The sequence below is a fragment of the Geotrypetes seraphini genome, chromosome 5, assembly GCF_902459505.1.
Source record: "Geotrypetes seraphini chromosome 5, aGeoSer1.1, whole genome shotgun sequence".
Taxonomy (NCBI): domain Eukaryota; kingdom Metazoa; phylum Chordata; class Amphibia; order Gymnophiona; family Dermophiidae; genus Geotrypetes; species Geotrypetes seraphini.
This window is the reverse complement of record NC_047088.1, coordinates 49,165,096-49,188,218: the sequence shown is the minus strand read 5'-3', so window position 1 is coordinate 49,188,218 and position 23,123 is coordinate 49,165,096. Positions and strand designations below refer to the sequence as shown.

At 40.9% G+C, this 23,123-nt stretch overlaps 1 protein-coding gene across 1 annotated transcript in view; it reads left to right on the top strand.

Annotated features, from left to right (window-relative positions):
* Positions 1-23,123, top strand: part of HTR2C (5-hydroxytryptamine receptor 2C) — a 298,238-nt gene that overhangs the window by 115,488 nt on the left and 159,627 nt on the right. The window contains exon 4 of the mRNA XM_033946497.1: positions 13,071-13,218. The gene's annotated coding sequence lies outside the window, so the exon portion shown is untranslated. The remainder of the gene's footprint in view (positions 1-13,070; positions 13,219-23,123) is intronic.

Here is a 23,123-nt window from a genome sequence, read left to right as displayed (position 1 = left end):
ATTCTCTGTCCTGTTGGACTTTTTGGTGTTTTAATGAAATTGCTGCCATTCTTCAGATCCATCTCCCCCCCCCCTACCCCCAACATACTTCTAACTAATGCTTCCAGTGCACCTCAGGTTCAATGTCCACTTTCTGCTACTGGCTTCTTTCCATAAAAGAGATGTTAACATTCCTTGCTTTTCTTAGCTGTTGCTTCACCTTCTAATAAGCAGACCAGAACTGCCTACCTCCACCTATTTTCATTCCTTAAAGCTGACCAGCTCTCTCCCACCTCATATACAGTATATTCTAGTCCTTGGAAATGATTCTAGCTGGTATCTGCTACTTGCCTTCCATAAATCTGATACCTGTTTCCTGAAAGATGTTTCCCAGGGGAGTCAGATTAAGTAGATTCAAGCTCTTGTACAAGAATTAACTATACCACTGATCTTGTTTTAGTCTTTATGCTCTTTGAAAATTCATTTCAAAGTGTGTCTAATTCTATTTAGGTTTAGAAACTTGCATGGGCGCCTAATTTTTACTTGTGCCTAGAGCTGGCCTATTTAATGGGCGCCTCCAAAATAGGTGCCACTCAGCGCAATTCGCTAGCCAGCACCCAATTTTACTTGAATCACGCTGAATGGTGCCTATATCAGTGCCTGACTTTTGGGCACGTCTTATAGAATTTGCTTACTATCAGAAGGAGCAGCGTGGGATTTGAACCCACAACCTTAGGGTGCTAAAGCTGTAGCTCTAACCACTGTGTCACACACTCCTCTCACTCTCATAGCCAAGTAGTTCCTTTTTTAGGCTGTTTACAGTTTGAGTTTAATTTACAATGTTAACAATTTAATGAACATAGAAACATAGAAAGATGACGGCAGATAAGGGCTACAGCCCATCAAGTCTGCCCACACTATTGACCCTCCCTATTAAGTCTAATAACCCCCTTAAGTATAATTGTAATTATACTGCCACTCTACTGACCCGCTCTTTCAAGTCTATACCCTAGTGACCCTGTCCCTTGGCATGACCCTCGTAGGGATCCCACATAGGTATCCCATTTATTCTTGAAGTCTGAGATGCTGCGTGCCTCGATCACCTGCACTGGAAGCTTATTCCAATGCTCAATCACTCTCTCCGTGAAGAAGTACTTCCTGGCATCTCCACGAAACTTCCCTCCCCTGAGTTTGAGCGGATGACCTCTTGTGGTCGAGGGTCCCATCAGAAGAAAGATATCATCTTCCACCTCGACCTGTCCCGTGATGTACTTAAAAGTCTCGATCATGTCTCCCCTCTCCCTACGCTCCTCGAGAGTGTAGAGCTGCAATTTGCTCAGTGTTTCTTCGTACGGGAAACCCTTTAGCCCCGAGACCATCCTGGTGGCCATCCGCTGAACCGATTCGATTCTGAGCACATCTTTACGGTAATGTGGCCTCCAAAATTGCACACAGTATTCCAGATGAGATCTCACCATGGCTCATAAGTCAACAATTCATGGCTCATAAGTCAACAATTCTGCAATATTATAAGAAAAAATATCAATATAATATTCCTACACTTATCAGTTCTGGTATCTGGTAATAAAAATAAAAAAACAGTAAAAAAAAGTAAGGAAACTTAAAGAAATGTCCAAATGAGTATAAACACCAAATAATGAGAACAAAACTATATTAAATGGATTTTTTCGCTAGACCTCAAACACCCAAGGTACTACTTTAAAATTCTATTTGTATCCTTACTGGGGTGGTGTCTTCATCATTGGTCTTAGCAAGTAGCATGTGCAACAAAATCATTTAATCTTTTATATGGATTAATTTTCCTCTGGCTCTGAATAAATATAAAGTGCATAGAGTACTGTAAAGGAAAGGCACTTATCTTTATGCCCAACGGCTGCCCAACCGTTTCACTCCTAGTTTCGTCAGGGGCTATGCCTCCTTTAATACAGGCACCATCATTTTTAATTAGAAAAGCCCTTACTTTGAGCCAAAAACGCCACTATTTTTAGCACTGCACTCTGCCCCTTGTCGGGGAGGGTGCTGGTCTCTGGGGCAGGACGGCTTGGCCTGCCTCCTGCTCTGGTCGTGTCGGGCAGGGAGGTGGATCGCGGCAGGGGAGATGAGCCATCTCTCCTGCCGCAATCGTTGCTGGGGGAGGGGTTTGGACACCGGTTAAAGTGGGGGAAGGGGTGGATACCAGTTACAGAATCCAGCTTTTAGGAAAAGGAATGGCTCCTCCTTCACCTAAAAGCTCTTGTATTGGGCGTTTGGGACTTAGGCTTTTTTTTTCATTGATTATATGTGGTAAGTGTAGACCAGGGGTAGGGAACTCCGGTCCTCGAGAGCCATATTCCAGTCAGGTTTTCAGGATTTCCCCAATGAATTTGCATGAGATCTATTTGCATGCAATGCTTTCAATGCATATTCATTGGGGAAATCCTGAAAACCCGACTGGAATACGGCTCTCGAGGACCGGAGTTCCCTACCCATGGTGTAGGCGTTGTGGTGGTCTGGGCATTTAAACAGCTGAACGTAGAGGCAGGCCATTATTTTAAAAAACCCTCCATTTGGATGTTTTTTTGAGATAGGACATTTTCCCTGTTTCTACTTTCAGCGTTTAGGGCCTAGGCCAAAAGGGTACTTAGATGTTTTTTTTTTATTATGGCCCTCCACGCTACTGGCAGGAGTGGAGAAGACATGGGCAAGGGATGCAGAATAGACAGAGAAAGGAGATGGAGCCAGTGCAGGTAGGGAAGAGTACATAGACTCATGTATAGGTGCTCCCAACCTTCAGCCTTAAAAATACTCAAAACGTTTTTGATCTGTATGCAAGTATATATGGTAATTGATGAGCCTAGTGTTGAAAATAAGTGCTAAGATACAAATGTATTTTCCTTGCCACGAACCACTTTTGCTACTCACTTTTAATACTCTGAAATATAAGAGTTTAATGAAATGTTCAGTATGCATTTATCCACTCAGACCTATGAGTAATATTTCAAAGATGCCAATTTAGGAGCATAACCCTCAGAAATATAATTCCTTTGAATATCAGGCCCCTGGTATTGTAGAAAACAATATACCGTGCGGGGGATTTTCATTTACTGTTGTTTTATTATGTTGCTCCTAATAGACATTGCTGTAGTTACCTTCCAGAGATGTGAAGCACACGTCAGCCTTGATATCAAAGGAAGAAAAAGCGTAGCACCTTTGATATGTTGAGCTGTGATCAAATGACAGGTTTTCTCATTTAAAATAGCACACTGAGCAACGTTGTTCTTGTCTAAGATTATGTATACTGTATAATAGCGCTAGGCATGCAATAAATCTCATCTTTGACAGTTGAAAAGTGACATAAGTAGTCTGCAAAGCTCATGCACTGCAATTTTTTTTTTTTATACAGACTGAATTTTTTTTTTTTTAAATCCACAAATCCTAGTGATTATACCTGAAAAACGAAAACACTGTTAATTTCAGATTTTATTAAGGAGTCAGTGGCGTAGTAATGGGGGTGCAGGGGGGGGTACAGTCTGCCTCGGGTGCGGTCTTCCTTGGGGTGGCAAACTCTTCTTTCTCAGGTGCGTGCGTCTCTTCCCCGTACCTTATTAACTTCGGCGTGAACAGCAACAGACTTGCTGCTCATGCTGGCTTCGGCGCTTTCTCTGACGTCACTTCCAGGAGATGACGACCGTTGGACTGCATGCCTAAGAGTTTGGTCCAGAAAGGAGTCGGTCAGATCTGGAGTGTGAAGGAAGAAAATCGGGCTAAATAAAACCCCTTGAAAATAGTGTTAGGTTTTTCTGTGAAGAAAGCCATTTGCCTAAGAGTCGGATGTTGAATGGTAATCTGCATAAGCCCAAGAATTTAAGAATACCCTATTTGATGTACCTTTTCCTGACGCTGCAACAGAGACTTGGAGCAGGAAGGTTGTTGGTTGTCTCCAAGTAGGAAAAGAAAGTGTAGGATAGGGTCAAAGTACAAAATACAAAGGAACGGCAAAAGCACCAAGGACCATCCAGATTAGGGAGACAATGATTTATTCTTGGATCCAACAAGGTCCGTGTTTCAGCATAAAATTGCCTGCTTCAGGGGTCCATAGAAAATGAAGAACCAATATGGATAATCCTGAGATGTTAAAAACAACTTATAGACATATAATGAAGCGCTGCTCAATTAGCAAAAAAATGCTGAATCAAGGCAGGCATTTTTATGCTGAATCACGGACCATGTCAGGTCCAAGAATAAAGCGTCTCCCTAATCTGGATGGTCCTTGGTGCTTTTGTCTCCAAGTAGAAACAGAAGTTGCTGGTGGAAGAAGAGTCCAGAAGAGTAAGGAAGAGAAACTCACCTTGAGTGGACAGTATGCATGAAAGAAGGACTACTGATGCTAGTTTAAGCTAAAGGTGCAGACTGTTTCTGAGCTTTTTCTTAGAGGCCAAGTCCTATCCGCTGCACTGAAGTGTAAATTACGAGTTTGAACTCCCATCAGCCTGAAGGAAAGCAGAATACAAACAGCCCTGAAGCACTAGGGGCCCAATGCCTCATCGTACTATTTACAGAAACATAGAAACATGATGGCAGATAAAGGCCAAGGGGCTCATCCAGTTTGCCCATCTATAGCATTCACTATCTCATATGTCTGCCCCTTGCTTTCTTGAAATCCAGACACAGTCTTTGTCTCCGCCACCTCTACCATGAGAATCTGGCCCTATGTGCACATATCCACTAATTCTATAAATTTCCGTCCACATTTCCATGCTTAGAATACTGGCAGTTAAGTGTTTACTTAATTGGCAAATTAGGTGCTAATTGGCAGTTACTTTTACTGTAATTTCATAATTTCCCCTCTCTTGATTCTGGACAAATTAGAAGATGATAGGACTGTACTCTTTATAACTTTAGACTTGATTGGAATTTTCAGCTTCTATATGTGTGCCATAAAATCTGGTACTGTAATAAAAGGCATGAGAAATAAGACACATTGGTGCTGAAGTATTATTGCCTTTTCAGATGTGTATGCCTTATACATCAGCCAGCTGGGAGCACAGATGCTAATATGGTTTGTACTACAAATTAACAACTGGAACACACTTTTAATGCAGTTATATATCAGCGGTATAGCGGCTTCATTTGGAAGAAAAGTCTGAGCTGTCTGTTAATCCAGTAAGTTGAGTCATTTATGGGAGATTTTTCATGTGGTAAACTCATTGTTTTTATGGCCACATAAAAGAAAAGGGCATGATGTTGAGCCTGTAATGGCAAATGATTTTTATGGTACTGACTACCGCGGGCAGAATTTGATTCTGGACGTTCAACGTTGAGCATCATGCAAGCACTGTCACTGATTATCCAGATCTTGTCTGGTTGTCGGATGTTGTTTGGGTGCCAGCTAATATTTAGATTGGTACTTAGATAAAGTTAAAGTAGTCCTAACTTTATCTGGGCACTTACCTGGTTAGCGGACTGGAAATCATTGCTAACCAAGTAAACCCTGGCTTTGTCCAGATGTTATTCAAAAATACTGGAAGACCAGACTAGATATATTCCATGTATTAAAAAAGGAGGAAGGAATACCAAATGGTAGCCAGCATGGTTAATGAGTGAGGTAAAGGAATCTATTAGAGCTAAAAAGAGAATCCTTCAGAAAGTGGAAGAAGTATCCGACTGAAAAATTTGTAAAACAAAACAAGGAATGGCAAGTCAAATGCATGGCGCTAATAAGGAAGGCATAGAGAGACCTTGAATAGAAGATTGTGCTGGAAGCAAAAACACACAGTAAAATATTTAAGTATATTAAAATGAAGTATATAGGCAGTGGCGTACCTAGCATATGTGACAACCGGGGCCCATCATTTTTTTGACACCCCCCCCATCTATATGAAAAATATGATTTTTAGTAACAATCCACATATCGCACAACAAGAGTGTACCTACGAAAAGGCAGCATCTTAAACACAGCAGTGAGCACTAGAACACCAACACATACATTGTAAAACTAAACAAGCCAGATCCTGTACAGTCAATTGATCCTGTACAGTCAATGCTATCAGAAAGCCATGTCCCTTTCATACACACAAACAGATGCACCCTCGCCCAATATGGAATAATCACAAACTAAAAATAGAAATATGTAGACAAAAGTTAAACTGAACCGCCAAGAAACCAGACTCTGCATACAATGCAACACTGCAACATCACAAAAACAGTAATACATGTCCTCTAATACTGTGCAAAATATAAAGACAGTAGATGTAAATTTGAAAAACTGATACATAACAATCACCACTTTACAAATTAACAAATAAAAATAAAACAAATAATGAGAAATAAGAAAATACCATTTTATTGGACTAATCCCCGTAAGCTCGGTCCCCATCCCCGCAAACCACCTGATTCCATCCACACAAGCCTTGAATTGTTTTATATTGAACTTATTATATTAAAGTATAAAAAGAAACAATACTCTATACAATTGTCAATTTATAAATCAGTGTCTTCTCCCCACTCTCTCTTCCCCATTTCCCTTCAGCGTCCTCAGCCCACTCTCTCTACACTTTCCTTCATTGCACGCACATAAAAACAAGCAAGTAATTTTATATCATTTTCATTCTATTCATTCATAGAAATTAAAGTCTAAATAATGTCAGTCACATAACAAAACATGATTTTACAAAAATAATTCCCTGCACAGTCAAGCCTGCAAGGATTACTAGATGTCTTTCAGCAGCTCCCCTCCCTCCCTCCCCCTTACCTTTGTGGCCAAGTCAAAATGATGTACCAACAATAAAATTTTAAAAACACAAAGCACACTGTACGCAGAGAAAATGTTAATTATCATTTATATTCCGCGGGTTTTCAAAGATGTCAAGGCAGATGACTTTATGCAATGTCACCTCAGTAACAACTATACAAAAATAGACAAATATACCCCTTCCCATTTTACTAAACTGCGATAGCGTTTTTTTAGTGCATGGAGCTGCGCTGAATGCCTCACGCTGCTCTCGACGCTCATAGGTTCCCTGCGCTAAAAACTGCTATTGCGGTTTAGTAAAAGGGGCCCATAGTGCAAAATATAGACAGCATATATAAATTCTCAAAACGGACACATTTTGATCACTAAATTGAAAATAAAATCATTTTTCCTACCTTTGTTTGGTAATTTCATCAGTCTCTGGTTGCACTTTATTCTTCTGACTGTGCATTCAATATTTCTTCCCTTCTTTCAGCCTCCTGTATGCTTCCTCTCCTCCAGAGTTCCCTCCCCAAACTTTTTCTTTCTTTCATCCTGCCCCCTTCTTTCTTTCTCTCTCCATGCCCCCTTTCTTTCTGTATGTCTGTCTTTCTCTCTCTCTCTCCGTGCCCCATATTTTCTTTTTCTTTGTTTCACCCTGCCCCCTTTCTTTCTGGCTCCCTGTCATCCTCCCCTCCCCCCCGTTTCTTTCTTTCCCCTTCCCCTATGCCACCGCCGCTGGGGAATAGGCTTCCACTGCCGCTATCAGGAGCAGGCCGACTCAGAGTTCGCCCTGCTTCTCTTCCCCCCCGGGGCTGACCAACTCTTTGCTGCCCGATGTCAATTCTAAAGTCGGAGAGGACGTTCCGGGCCAGCCAAGCAGTGATTGGCTGGCCACAACTTCCTCTCAGATGCCAGAATTGATGTCGGGCGGCAAGAGTTAGTCGGCCCTGCAGGGAAGAAAAGAAGGGAGAGCTCGGCTGGCTTGTTCCAGATGACGGCAGTGGAAGCCTTTCCCCGGCGGCAACCTATTCCCCGGCCGGCTGTGCACCCCCTTGGGACGTTTACCTGAGGTGGACCGCCCCCCCCTCTTTGATATGCCACTGTATATAGGTGTCAACCCTGGGTTGACACCTGAAAGAGAATCGGTTAGACCTCTAGATGATAGATGGATAAAAGGGGTTCTCAGGGAAGACAAGGACATAGCGGAAAGATTAAATGAATTCTTTGAGTAGCCCTTGGCCTCCTGTGGCTGGTTATATGAACAGGAGGCAGACCAGAAGAGCACTATCAGATAAAAGGAGAGTAAATAGAAATTTCCCCTTTACCAGTATATTCAGGGTTCTGGGACACTGATCCCCTGAGGTATATGCACAGAAATAGACAACTGCTGAAATAGATTCTCTGGCAGCTCCCACAAAACTATTAACCAGAGAGAGACAAACTGTTTCTCCCTACTCCCAACTGCTTCTTTTTCCTTCTCCCACCAACTGCTTTTTGAACCCTGTACACTATTTTCAGACTGAAAAAAATTGACTCTTTCAAAAGAGACAATGGTAGCTCTCTGCTATAGGAAGTAGGAGGAGTCCAAACAGTGTGTATGACAGGCTCCCCATTGCTATGATATCAGAGTCTCTATACCCAGACAGATTCAGTGAACATAGAAACAAGAATCCCCCTTCACTGCACTTTGAAAGATGCAGGGAACATGAGAATCTCCCTCCTCACACTCTTCCCCTGCCACAATTGGAGGGGTCTCCACATCCACCTTTAAGGTAAATGTGGTAAGCAAAATTGCTACCTAATACAGCAGATTCATCCTGACTAGCTAGTTGAACATATGTACTCAGGCATTCAAGAACTGTCAACACATCAGCAATGACTGTCTTTGCAGAAATTTGATTTGAAGGGGTACCCAATTTATCACAAACAAGTTTTGTGACAGGCTTATGGGTCCTGTCTGACCTGCGTACCACTACACTATCATCAGCATGCTGAACAGATATGTCATCTGAAACAGCAGGCATCCTTTCACCATCAGCTGCATTTTGCTCAGTTACACCAATTAAAGGTACAGGAACATTAATATCTGCCAATATTCCCATTAAAGGACTGTTATCAACTATGGAACTGCTAAGCTCAGGTAGTGGATCAGATTCACTGGTTGATTCAAATAAGTTTGGCATTGCTTCTGGCCTATGTATAGGAGGTACATGAGGTGTGTCATATGTAAGTTGTGTGCAAGAGTGGTAATTAAAATCCTCTACACTTCTAGCATATATTTTAGTTACTGCCTTAGTTAATTGACCCATTTGTGAAGCATCTCACTAACTCAATGGGATCTAGGTCTTGTGATGCTGGTGGGTTCATACAGTATTCCATCAAAAATGTGGAATCATCAGTCTTGACCAGAATGTTGGTTTTGTTCTAAGTATTTTTGCCTGCTTTGCTGCTTTGTTTTCACTTGTATGTACTTGTTGTTCAGAGCACAAGTCTTGCCAAGGAAGAAACAGCCTATTTGGTAAAAGCTTCTGCTTTGTATGTATAAGGAGCGCATAAGTTTTCAGGAAGAATGTTTCTCACAGAACTGCCAACTGCCAAACCTGGGTTACTGCACAAAACCACAGAAACAAGAATGTTTGATCAAAGTGAAGCAATGTGATTCTCCTTCATGCTGTTATGTTTGGCTTTCGTGAGTTTCTTTTCATTACGTGGCCAAGGATTGGCACTGGTCATCTATGCTGTATTTGAGTGGAATTGCAAGCCTAAAAATATCTGTTGCCATTCCTGGGTCATAGAAGAGAGACCATCTTCTCCAGAAGGCCCTGCTATATCAAGGAAACCTTTGCTGAACCCCCCACTTTAACCACGGCACTGTTACTCCCTTGATGTATCTATTGCACGGTAACTCCATCTCTCCTTCTAAGTGGCGCTGACGTGGTAACATTAGGACAAGACAGCTGTTGAGTAATGTTGTAGAAGCTCTCTGCTGTTGGGCAATGATTTTTATGGTGCCCAAATGTGGATGCTATTTACTGAATCTAGTCCAATATATATAAATCACTGCTTAATTTGATTGCTATCCAAAATCTGCTCCTCAACTTGCCTACATCTTTGAATTAAAATATATATGGACTTGTCATTCTGTGTTCTTTTACATGTGGAGAAATTTCATAAGAAGCATTTTACCAGCATATGTCAAAAATGCATGCAAAAAAAAAATATATATAAAATTACCCATAGAGGTTTATCTTCCTAAAAATTAGCCCCTTCTTATTTATTACATTAAAACCTTCAACAGTGAATGATTCATTTTCTCATAGAATATTGGACTTTAAAAAGATTCTTCTATGTATATATTAAATTAAGATTTGGGAGATTTTTACTAAATAAAATTTCTACAAATTTATATGACTCATCATAATGCATTGTAATTTATAAACAATGGATGCTGTGCCCTAGATTCAAGTAGATTCAGTAAGTAAAAATAATAGTTTTGTGTAAATTAAATAGAAATGTGATGAAAAGAATCATTTCAGCTGAGATGGAAGTATGTGTTATAGTACATATACACACGGTGACACGCTGGACAAAAACTTGCCGACAATCCTGCGCAGGACTTATGCATGCCGGCTTAAAACACTGTTAGTGCTGTAAGGGTCTGTGAGGGGGAACCCCCCCCTGTAAACATAGAAGTATTTGTGCTCCCATTTGGGGGTCTGTGGGGGGAAACCCCACCAACTACACCAAAAACTGCCGAATACCCAAAAAACTAAGCAAAATGGAGGTTCCTCCATCACACACACATTCCCTAACGGGAGCACAAACACTTCTAAGTTTACTGGGGGGTTCCCCCCCCCACACACACACCCTAACAGCACTAACAGTAACTGTTTTAAGCCGGTGCTCGTAAGCAGGGCCGGATTACCCAATAGGCCAACTAGGCATGTGCCTAGGGCCCAAAATAGTCAGGGGGGCCCGCTGAAGGACGACATACCAAACGGCAATGGGCCCCCCTCTTACCTCCATGGCAACGGGCCCCCACCCAATGACAACCGCCGCCCCCCCCCAAAGCAATGGGCCCCCACCCGACAACGTTGGCCTCCCCCTCAGCATCGACCGGTGGCAATGAAGCCAATGAAGCTCGAAGAAGATCCCATGATGACTGCGTCTGCCGGAAGAAGTAAGTGACGGAGTGGGATGGACCAGCATCTTCTTCAAGCTTCATTGACTGCATTGTCGTCAGTCGATGCTGGGGGGGAGGGCCGGCATTGTTGTCATCTGGTGGGGGCCCGTTGCTGTGGGGGGGCGGCATTGCTGTTGTTGGGTGGGGGGTCTGTTGCCGTGGAGGGAAGGGGGGCCCGTTGCCATGGGGGAGGGTGCGTTGCTGTTGCTGTGTGGAAAGGGTGGTGGAGGGAGAGAAAGGGGGCATATGCTGATAGAATAGGTGTGTAGGGAAAGGGGGAAAACAAGGGGGGGAAGGATACTGGATGGATTTAGGTTGGAGGGAAAGAAAGGGGGCTAATGTTGATGGAATTGGTGTGCAGGAAAAGGGGGAAATAAGGGGGAAGGATACTGGATGGATTTAGGCTGGAGGGAAAGAAAGGGGTCAGATGCTGATGGAAGTGGGGAGGAGGGAAGAGAGAGAAGAGAGTGAAATGCCAGACCATGGGGGTGTGGTGGTGAGAGAGGGAAGGGAAGAAGAGGAAAGAGATGCCAGATCATTGGAGGAGGGAAAGGAAGAAGATGGATGCCAGACCAGTGGAGGTGAAGGGAAAGATGAAGGGGGAGGCATACAGTTTCTGGAAGTGGCATAGGAGAGGGTAGTTGGGACGAGAAACGGAGAGATGTTGGACCCTGGGGTGGTGGGGAAGGAGGGTGAGATGCTGGATGAAAGGGTAGTTGAGAAAAGGACAGATGGTGGATCTGGGGATGGTGGGGTCCATTGCCAAAGCTGCGGATATGGACATGAAAAAAAGGAAAGATGCTAGACCTCCGAGGGAGGGAAGGGAAATGGAAGGGGAGGACAGAGATGGAAAATGGATGGTAAGCATGGAGAAAGAAGAAAACGACAAATGGGCAGGACACCCTGGCAAGCGAGTTATCAGAAGACAACCAGAGCCTGGGACCAACAAACGGTGGAAAAAAAATTTTATTTTCTGTTTTGTGATTACAATATTTATTTTGTTTACACCACAGAGCCGGTGTGGGGTTGGAGATGTTGTAACCCTATATGTCTGCTAAGACTAAGCCTTAGTCACTTAGGGGTCCTTTTATTAAGCATGCACAAAAGCAGCTAGCATACCTTAATAAAATGACCTCTAAGTATCTTAATTAAAAATTTGGCCCGCGACTTAGCCTTTTTTTTCAGATTTTGGCCCCTTATGTGATTGAGTTTGACACCCCTGATGTAGAGTGAGGCAGTTAGGCGTTGTGAACTTGGTTATTAATATAGACTTATATTTTGGATAGTATTACTGCTTTACAATATATCTGAACACTTTTATATACGTATTGAAAGGGTTCAGAGTTAATGTCCTGGGTAAGTAGGTGAGAAGAGAAGGAAGGGGGATTTGGTCAGATATGTTTGGGGGTTGCATAGAAGAAAAACTGTGCACTGGTATGCTAATCTTTGTTTATTTTGAATTTTTAAAAAAGAAATATAAGTGGAAATAAAAAAGTAAATAAGAAAACAGATAAATGGGGCGGGGTGTGGGTGGGGCATGGGCGGGGCAAGCCCAGTGGGGCCCAGTGTACTTGTGTGCTTAGGGGCCCTCAAAGAATTAATCCTGTCTTGCGCGTAAGTCCTGTTTGGGATTGTCGGCACGTTTTTGTCCAGCACGCTTCTATTACGGTACCCATATACACTCTAGCTCTGATTAAAGCTAACTAATAATAATGGTCAAAATATATTTAAAGAACATAATTCTATAGGAACTATTTTATGTTGTATTTTAAGATTAGGTACAAATTACCAGCACCCTCACTGGTTTACATTGACCTTCAACCTTGCCAAGCATAATGTCTTTCTCTTCACATAATGTGTTCCAAAGTATTAAAGTTAAAATCTCATCATCCAAGGAAAGCGTAGGTTTGATCTCCTCCAGTTCCAATTGATTTGTCTTCGGGCAATCCATGGAATATGTAGTATGCTCCAGCATCAGAATTCAAAGGCATTGATTTTCTTCTTTCTTGCTTCTTCAGTATCTAACATTTACATCCATATCACATTACTTAAAAATATTTTGCCTTGAAATACATACAAGTAAATCATGACTTGTGAGTGACACAACTGTATTTTATTTTGAGAACAATAAAGGAATCTTCAGGGCCTAATATTTTGTCTGTATCATCTCAACAGACCTGCAACAGATTCAGAGCCTGCATCCAAGTCCTGCAGCAATGTTTCCTCCATTCATTGAAGCAGAGCAAAGATACAAAAGAAAACAATAACAGATGACTGCATAAGAAATGTTATCTACTTGCCGTGAAAGCAAAAATGTTGAAAGGTACTCTTTCTCATTCTTTCTCTCTCACTTTAGTTAATTCAAGATCTGGGTAGGCATTTAGGGCCAGATGCTATACATGACTTCTAACTTGGGAGGTGCCTAGAAAAGTGACACCTACCTCATATCAAACAAAGTTAGGCACTCAAATATGAATTTGGGAATAATTAATTACCAGTAGAAATTAGTACTCAAGGATTAGGGCCCGAATGTATTCCTTATTAACTCAAAACAAGCCCCACACAGACAAACGATACACACACCCAGCAACACTACAAGGCCTTAAACATACAACCAACAGCATTCACACTCCCCAAAGAAAAAGAGAAAAAGAAAAGAAGTGGAGAAAAAGGCCTCAGTTCAGCTTCATTTGGCAAAAAAAACTTCACTCCTACAAAAGCTGTTTATCTGTTTACGTGTAGGAGTGGAGTTTTTTTGGCCAAATGAAGCTGAACTGAGGCCTTTTTCTCCACTTCTTTTCTTTTTCTCTTTTTCTTTGGGGAGTGTGAATGCTGTTGGTTGTATGTTTAAGGCCTTGTAGTGTTGCTGGGTGTGTGTATCGTTTGTCCGTGTGGGGCTTGTTTTGAGTTAATAAGGAATATTTAATTACCCCAGGTGCACTTAACTGAAAACAGATATACTGTATCTATATGTACACACTGGTGAATTTAACATCACAAACTTTGTAATGCTACTTAGTGCTCAGAGAACCATTGGGTAAGCAAAATTTAGCCCACTACTGACACGGCTCACATTCTCAATCATTGCACCAATTTCTATATTTTTGAACTTTTCAAATCTTTTTTTTATCTTTAAATTACTTCAACTTTAATTAAATAAACAGACTTAAGAATATAAGATTTGCCTCCGCTGGGTCAGACCAGAGGTCCATCGCGTCCAGCAGTCCGCTCCCGCGGCGGCCCATCAGGTCCATGACCTGTAAGTGATCCTTTATATCCTTCAATCCCTTTTATCCTTCCTTATCTATATCCTTTTGACTGTACCCTTCTTTATCCTATATCTTCCCCTTTAAGTGAAGGGGTTCAACGGGTTCTGACGCGTTTCGCCATGCTGCCTCAGAGAACCCGCATTAGCACAAGTATAATTCTGCCCCCACCATGTCTGCAAAACATAAAAACAATACAATGTTCATATTAAATTTACACTGTATCTCCTATCAAACTCTAGCACACGCTGACACATAGTACCTATTATCGCTTAACTGCTCTCTCTAAGACGCCGACCCTACAAGCTCCACCCCTTTTATACTCCCAAAACTAAACCTTGACGCAACCCATCCAAACTCCACCCCTTCCTGATAAAAGAATACTCCCAACAGACTGTCATTCAAAGTTAAAAGGTAAAATGGCCAATATGAACCTGCTGAAATCCATTTGAATTAAGATTGCAAAAAAGCTCGCCATTCTACTTCGCTGTTTAACCCAGTGGGCTCGACTGTTTACCATCTGAATATCCACTCCTGCTCCCTTCTCCACAGTCTCCCTGCAAGGTTCCCTCCTCAGGGCAAATGAACCTTTTCTAAAACCACAAATTTCAAATCTTGTAGAGAGTGTCCAATGGTTAACTAAAGGAGCACCCTCTTCACCCCTTCTAATTTTACTTAAATGTTCAATGATATGGGTGTGCACAGAGCGCACCAATGTAAAATAAAGGACAAGAGCACTGAATCTGTTAACCCTAGCACTGTTGCAATCTGTTAATCCTAGCAAATCATGCTGGTAATGTAAACGGGGATGACAAACCCGAGATGTCACCAAGGCATGAGAACATACAGAGCATGACCCACATCTTTCATGGCTACCCTGTCTATCATGTCTCTGTCTTATGCCTCTACTGAACTGGGATCTGGTTATAATATCTTTCAAATTTTTTCCCCTTGCCTAAGCACAACGTGGCATAACTTCAGATTGTGGATGGACTTGCAAAATGTGCCAGTATTGTAAGATAATTCTCTTGATGCAAAAGGCCTTCTGGGTATATCGCAACACGCACAATAAAGATGAATTCTGCTGCTGTGCAGATGGTTGTAATAGAAGAGGCCATTTAGCATAGAGAGCACATTTATAAGCTTTTTTTTTATATAATTGAATGAGGATAACCTCATTCTTTAAACCGTGCCCACATGTCACTTGATCGGATTTTATACTCCTCAATGGTGTTATATAACCATCTCAAGTGTAAAAATTGACTGATGGGTAAATTAACTTTAAGATGACGAGGATGAAAGGACGTGTATGAAAGTAAGTTATTACGATCAGTGGGTTTTTGGAACAGGGTCATAGAAAAACCCAGTCCACATTTGGTAATCTGAATGTCCAGGAAAGCGATGGAGTTGGTATCTGTGGAGGCTACAAACTGCAAATTGATATCACAGGTGTTAGCCATGTCAAAAAATATTTTAAAGAGTCCTGAGAGCCTGTTCATATGAAGTCGTCAATGAAACGCTTCCATATTAGAATATCATCTTGAAAACTTTGTGTATGTATCATTGTAACCCATTCTGGGCTCCTGGGGAGGACGGAATATAAAAATGAATGAATAAATAAATAAATAACTATGGTTAATAAAAACCCAAATGTTGTATAACAATCTAATGTTAGAATAGTAATATTTATCAAGTAAATTATGAGGTATAATTTAGCTTCTAAAGTCTAATGGCCAACACTGTGATGCCAACTTCTCCGGGGGAGGAATAGATATTCTATATTAAGAGGAAACCTCCTCCCCCTCCAATGGTATGATTGAAGAAATAGTATGACGAGCGAGGTGATTAAATTTGCAGACGATACAAAGTTATTCCGAGTAGTGAAGACACAGAAGGATTGTGAAGACCTGCAAAGTGACATAAACACGCTCGAGAAATGGGCCATGACATGGCAAATGAGGTTTAACATGGATAAGTGTAAGGTGATGCATTTTGGTAACAAAAATCTTATACATGAATACAGGATGTCCGGTGAAATACTCGGAGAGACCCCCCCCCCAGGAAATAAACTTGGGAGTACTGGTAGACAAGTCAACGAAGCCATCTGCGCAATGCGCAGCGGCGGCACAAAGGGCAAACAGAATGCTAGGAATGATTAAGAAGGGGATCACAAAGAGATCGGAGAAGGTTATCATACCGCTGTACCGGGCCATGGTACGCCCAGACCTAGAATACTGCATCCAGCAATGATCGCTATACATGAAGAAGGACATAGTAATACGCGAAAGGGTCCAGAGAAGAGCAACTAAAATGGTTAAGGGGCTGGAGGAGTTGCCGTACAGTGAGAGATTAGAGAAACTGGGCCTCTTCTCCTTTGAAAACAGGAGACTGAGAGGGGACATGATCAAAACATTCAAGATAATGAAGGGAATAGACTTAGTAGATAAAGACAGGTTGTTTACCCTCTCCAAGGTAGAGAGAACGAGAGGGCACTCTCTAAACTTAAAAGGGGATAGATTCCGTACAAACATAAGGAAGCTCTTCTTCACCCAGAGAATGGTAGACACCTGGAACGCTCTTCCGTAGTCTGTTATAGGGGAAAACACCCTCCAGGGATTGAAGACCAAGTTAGACAAGTTCCTGCTGAACTAGAATGTAAGCAGGTAAGGCTAGACTCAATTATGGCACTGGTCTTTGACCTAAGGGCCACCGTGGGAGTGGACTGCTGGGCCGATGGATCACTGGTCTGACACAGCAGCGGCAATTCTTCAGTTCTTCTGTTCAATATAGTGACGAGAAAAAAAACAAACAGTTTTTAAAGATTCAATTGGATGCAATTATATCTATGGTATCATTATTATTATTCAATTGTTTACTGAAAAGAATCCGGTTTCTTAAGGAGTTTTGCAGCATTTAAGAATGTTAAGCTGCCAAATAGTGTCATCTAGTTTAAAAGTAGAGTTTCCATTTGTTCACTTTCCCCTTTCATTACTTCAAGTTCACAAATATGATATGGACATCCTTGCCAGATAAAAGTTAAGATAAAGGGGATGTTCCATCCATAATGGATTCCTTTGTTCCTAAGTAACTGAGTGAAGGAGTGAAAGGCTTTCAACGCTGCAAAGTGTTTCGATAAATCCGAGAAGATGTTTATGTCAGCTCCTTAAAGGTTTATGTTGTCTTTAATTCTGCTGTTAGTCATAGGAAAGTGCGTGTCTTGAAAGTGTTGAGAGTAATGAAAACAATTTCTAATTCAATCTGCAAACTGCAGGAAAAGTAGATCTCTAGGAAAACAGTCTTATGTAGGAATGAAAGTTTACCTACTCTACAAAGAGTGTTGTGCTAAATCCGAGAAGATCTTTATATCAGTTCCTTAGAAGTTTATGCAGTCTTTAATTTGCTGTTGGGAGCCCATGTCTTAAAAGTAATGAGAATAATGAAAACAATTTCTTTTCTTTTTTTTAAATAATTCTTTATTGAATTTCAAGTAGTAACAGTGCATTACATATGAATCTGAACATATAACAAATCAAGAAAAGCACTTTGAACTTACAAATAATTGAAAGTAATATTTCCCCTACCCCTTTACTTAATCAATAATAAAATTCAATTATTCTTCCAATAACCCATTCTTATTTAAAATAATATCCCATTCCCACCCCTCTCCCTCCCACCCTGGATGTGTAAGGAAATCAGACAAAAATAAAAGAGAAATGACAACTATATAGAAGCAATAAAAGATGCCAATGGGCCCCACACCAAGTTAAATACATTACTAAGCCCCAAAATTTCAGCATTCATTTTTTCATATTTGTAGCTGGAGCATAGGCTTGCCCACTAGAAAGTAAAATTAAGTCGATCATAGTTCTTCCAATTACGTGTTATTCTCTGTATGGCTATTTCCATCATAATTAAGAAAAGCTGGCATTTATAATGGTCTATAGGGAGTTTAATAATTTCTAATTCAATCTGCAAACTGAAGGAGAAGTACATGTTTAGGAAAAGTCTTGTGTAGAAATTCAAATTGGTGCCGTAGCATTAGTATCATCAGGTTGTTCATTGAAAATGAACCAGCTGTCTTTAGAAGTTTTGCGGTGTTTGGGAGTATTAAGCTGTCGAGCAGTATCCTCCAATTTGGAGTTAGAGTTTCCATTTACTTTCCCTTTTCCATTCATGAGATCCAGCCATTTCCCCTGATTTTCAAGTTCATGAAAATAATGTAAACACCTTTGCCAGTCAAAAGTCAAGGCAAAGAAGAAATGCCATCGGTATTTGATTCCTTTGATTCTGAGTAAATGGGTTAAGGGATGAAAGTCTTTCCCTCGCTGCAAAGCATACTGTGATAAATCGGTGAAAATCTTTGCCAGGTCCTTGGAAATTTATGCAGTCTTTATTCCCGATGCTGGTCATAAGAGCTTGTTTGGCTTGAAAATAGTGGAAACATACCATAATTATTCTAGGATAATTCACAGATTTTGAAGAGAATGCTGCAATTCGATGAACTCTTTCTATGTTAATAGTAGAGATGTCAGTGTTCAGGACACAGTATTTATATAGTTCTAAGGCTAACTGATGTAAATTTTCATTATCTCTTTCTGGAACTCCCAGTATAGGTATATTGTATCTTCTTTGTCTGTTTTTAATATCATCCTGTTTTTTTTTTTTTAACTTGTTTATTAACATAGAAACATAGAAAGATGACGGCAGAAAAGGGCTATAGCCCATCAAGTCTGCCCACTCTACTGACCCACCCCATTAAGTCTGAGTACTAATGACCTAGTTCCTTAACTCGACCCTCGTAAGGATCCTACTAGGGCATCCCATTTATTCTTAAAGTCAATAACGCTGGTGGCCTTGATCACCTGCTCTGGAAGCTTGTTCCAGTGATCTACAACTCTTTCTGTGAAGAAATACTTCCTTATGTCACTATCGAATTTCCCTCCTCTGAGTTTGAATGGATGTCCCCTTGTGACCGAGGGTCCCCTGAGAAAGAAGATGTCTTCTTCCACCTCGACACGTCCCGTGATGTATTTAAATGTCTCAATCATGTCCCCCCTCTCCCTGCGCTCCTCTAGAGTGTAGAGCTGCAATTTGTTTAGTCTTTCTTCGTACGAGAGACCCTTGAGCCCCGAGATCATCCTAGTGGCCATCCGCTGAACCGACTCAACTCTAAGCACGTCTTTACGGTAATGTGGCCTCCAGATTACCGTAAAGACGTGCTTAGAGTTGAGTCGGTTCAGCGGATGGCCACTAGGATGATCTCGGGGCTCAAGGGTCTCTCGTACGAAGAAAGACTAAACAAATTGCAGCTCTACACTCTAGAGGAGCGCAGGGAGAGGGGGGACATGATTAAGATTTTCCAAATTATCCCCTCCATGAGCATCAGAGCTAATACTGCCACAGCTGGCAATAAAAGTTTAACGTGGCTTCGTAAAAGGAGGGTATGTAATTTGTTTTAGAATAAAGCAATTGCATCAATTTGTTCTCCAATACTGAGTTAATTCTGTTACACTTTCAATCCAAAGATTTGAGCTCTAATTTTATATCTTTAGTAGCGGGGGAGTTGCCTGGCAGGAGAGATTGGGCATCCCTCCTGCCAGTGGAGAGCACGATCATCGAGGGGTTTTGGTGGGTTGTCTGGCAGGAGAAATTGGGCATCCCTCCTGCCAGTGAAGGACATGATCACACGGAGGGTGTGGCGGCAGGAGAGATTGGGCATCTCTGCTATCATGATTGTTACGAGTGCAAGGGGAAAGGTTGCCTGGGCTGCTGAGCTGAACGCCCCATTTTACTCTGGGCCTACAGAGGCAGTGAAAAGGCTTAATCTGGTTTTAGATATGTCTAAAACCAGTTTTGATTATCGGTACTTGGATGACCTGTCTTTTTGATCATCCAAGTAATAGGGACAGGTTTAGAGGATTAGAGGCAGTTACAAAATTAGTCAATGACACTGTTCAGGCAATTAGGCCTGATGGGCTACCGCGGGAGCGGACCGCTGGGCAGGATGGACCTCTGGTCTGCCTCAGCGGAGGCAACTTCTTATGTTCTTAATTACCGACTTAGGCCGGTTTTTGGCTTTTTTTTTTATTATTTTGAGCCCATAATATTTTAGATTCAAGACAGGGGAGGATCGGCAATTTTGTCAGAAGTTTTGGGAAATTTGATTGACACACTCTCATAGAGGGTCTTCTAACAATCTTATGTGGGTAGGTAGTTTGTTTTAGAGACGCAGTAGGTAGTATGAGTAAGATCTTCTTCAGGCATTCTCAAGGTAGAGGGTTTTACGCAAAGTATACATAATCGCTTTTTATCTTGCGAACGGAACAGTTGATTCGGGGTATAAGGTGGAAGTTTGGAGGCCATATAGGCCGGTATCATGTCATGGAAGAGTTTGTAGGTCATTACTAGACCTTTGAATATATATTGTTTGTTGATCGGCAAAATTATTTTCATTGTAATTTCCAAATATGGTCTTCAACAAATAAATTGTTGATCAGAGAAAATTTGTATCAAATATACTCCCCTTTTACAAAGCTACATTAGGCTTTTTTATTGCCAGTCATGGCGGTATTAGCCCTGACGCTCATAGAATTCCTATGAGTGTTAAAGCTAATACTACAGTGGCCGGTGATTAAAAAAAAAAGCCTAACATGGCTTTGTAAAAGAGAAGGATAATAATTCTTAATATGTAAAGTCCAAATTCTCAAACAAGCAAAATGAACACATACTTGCACTCACAATCTTAGGGCTCCTTTAACTACACGGCACTAGATGTTTTTTTAGCGCGGGCCTGTGAAATAAATGCTCCAACGCTTATAGAATTCCTATAAGTATTGGAGATTTACCTTGCAGGCCTGCATTAAAAACCTCTAGCTCTGTTTAGTGAACCCAGCATTAATAACATGAGCGTAAAATATGCAATAATGTATAAGGAAATTCAAAAATATATATATTGACAACATTGAATGGTAGCCCCCTAAGTGATATTGTTTAAATTCAACTGCTAGAAAACTGATACATTTTGACCATGTTAAGGCGTTACAGATAACCACATGGGAAAGAAATCCAGAATAAAAGACTCAGATTCATTCTTCTCCATGACTGTAGTATGTTTATAGAATCCAATGTAAAAATTTGAAGAGACATTGGAGAAACAAGGCAAAAGCTGTGAACACATATTAACCTTCACATTCATAAGAACTATCGCATTAAAAAAAAAGACATAATGGATTAGTAGGTGAAGATTTTCAAAGGAAGATCATCCTCTTAATTACCTTAGAATAATGGCACTTAGAGGAAACTTCAGGAACAGAAAGCTTTTAAAATTAAACACCGAGAAAGACACAAAAAGATTGATGAGGGGCATTGGCTTTCTTTCCCATTATCAGATGTAGGGTCTTCAAACTGTACATTATCACTGTTTCATCAACTCTGTCTTATTCTCTTCATTCCCTTTAAACTATATTAACATACGTAGACTACCTAAAACCTTGATGTTTGCACTATTTAAACCCGGTGCATCTGCAGTTTCTCCACCATCCTGATGAAGTGAGGAAAAACTCTTGAAAGTTTGTCAAAGATACATCAAGGGAGGATCTTATCAATGGGCGCTACATGATTTAGTGCACGCTAACCGTATTAGTGTGCACTAAGAATTAGGGCCAGATTCTGAAAATGACACCGTAATCGGCGGCCATTTGCAAAAACAGTGCCTTCGTGTGTTAAGCACATTATGCTACTGTTTGCGGAATCGCAGCTAACTTCAAAGTTAGGCATTGACAATGTAGGCCTTCAAAATCCTATTTCTGACATCTATCTTTGATATGAATCCCATCTACACAGGCACCTAATGGTGCCTATGGTCATTTCTGCTTACTATGACTTTAGGTGCTGCTAGGAGCCTCTGTAGATGAGATGTTGGTGCCATTTTTGTACGTGTCCCTAGATGCCTACTTTTTTAAATGAGTTTTTAATTGGCACAGTCAATTATTGTGCAGATTGTACCAATTGAAACTACCACCACCCAACTGACAGTGTCGTTTAGAGAATTTGGGCCTTAGTACATGTTAAAAGCTAAGACTCCCATTATATTCTTAAAGGCATCTTTGAGTTTTTTGTGCATGGTAATCATTAGTGCACATTAATGCTATTACTGTGAACTGAATCGCTTAGCGCCTGTTGATGAATCCGCCCCTAAGTTAACCTAATAAGAAGGTATTACCTAAAGCTTTGGTTGTTGATGCTTTTACTACATAACTTCGGGAGCAATGAAATAAGCCAAAATAACCCTTGCTTCTTACTGGACTAAAATAGAGCAATTCTGTTAAAATTTCAGTATCTTGTCGGTTCTTTGTTAATATAACAGCAAACATTCTGAGATGGCTACTGAAGCAAAATATGACATCATGACTTATCACTCTGTACAGACATATATTGTAATTCATTTCTGTAATAGAGTTTTGAAATTATAATTTGATGTCAATACATATTTTCCATGCTTTATGTCTTCTGTAACCTATGGTATTCTGAGTCTGTTATCAGTAAATTAGTTTAGTCAGGTAATAATATTTATGTTAAATTGCAAAAGAAAAAAATAAATTAAACCTTCTGTTTTGTCCAGCTTCCATGGACTATTAATTTGTATTGTATGCTGAAGTTTCTTGTTAAAATACTTTTAATCTAATGGATGACAGCAGTACATTCAAAATTGTAGAAATAAATATTCAGCTGTGTAACTTATGCATATGTATTCAGTTATGCAAATGGTGTTAGTGAATATAGACATACATAGGGTTACCAGATTTTACTTTTGTAAAATTTGGACCCATGGCCCTACCCCCAGGCCCGCTCAGTTTTACCCAGCCCTGCCCTGTTCCACCCAAGTCACGTCCTATTCTGCCCCAGCCCTGCCCCCAATCTCTTCTCATGCTCAGAGCTTCATCAGGAGGACATCTTTATGGCA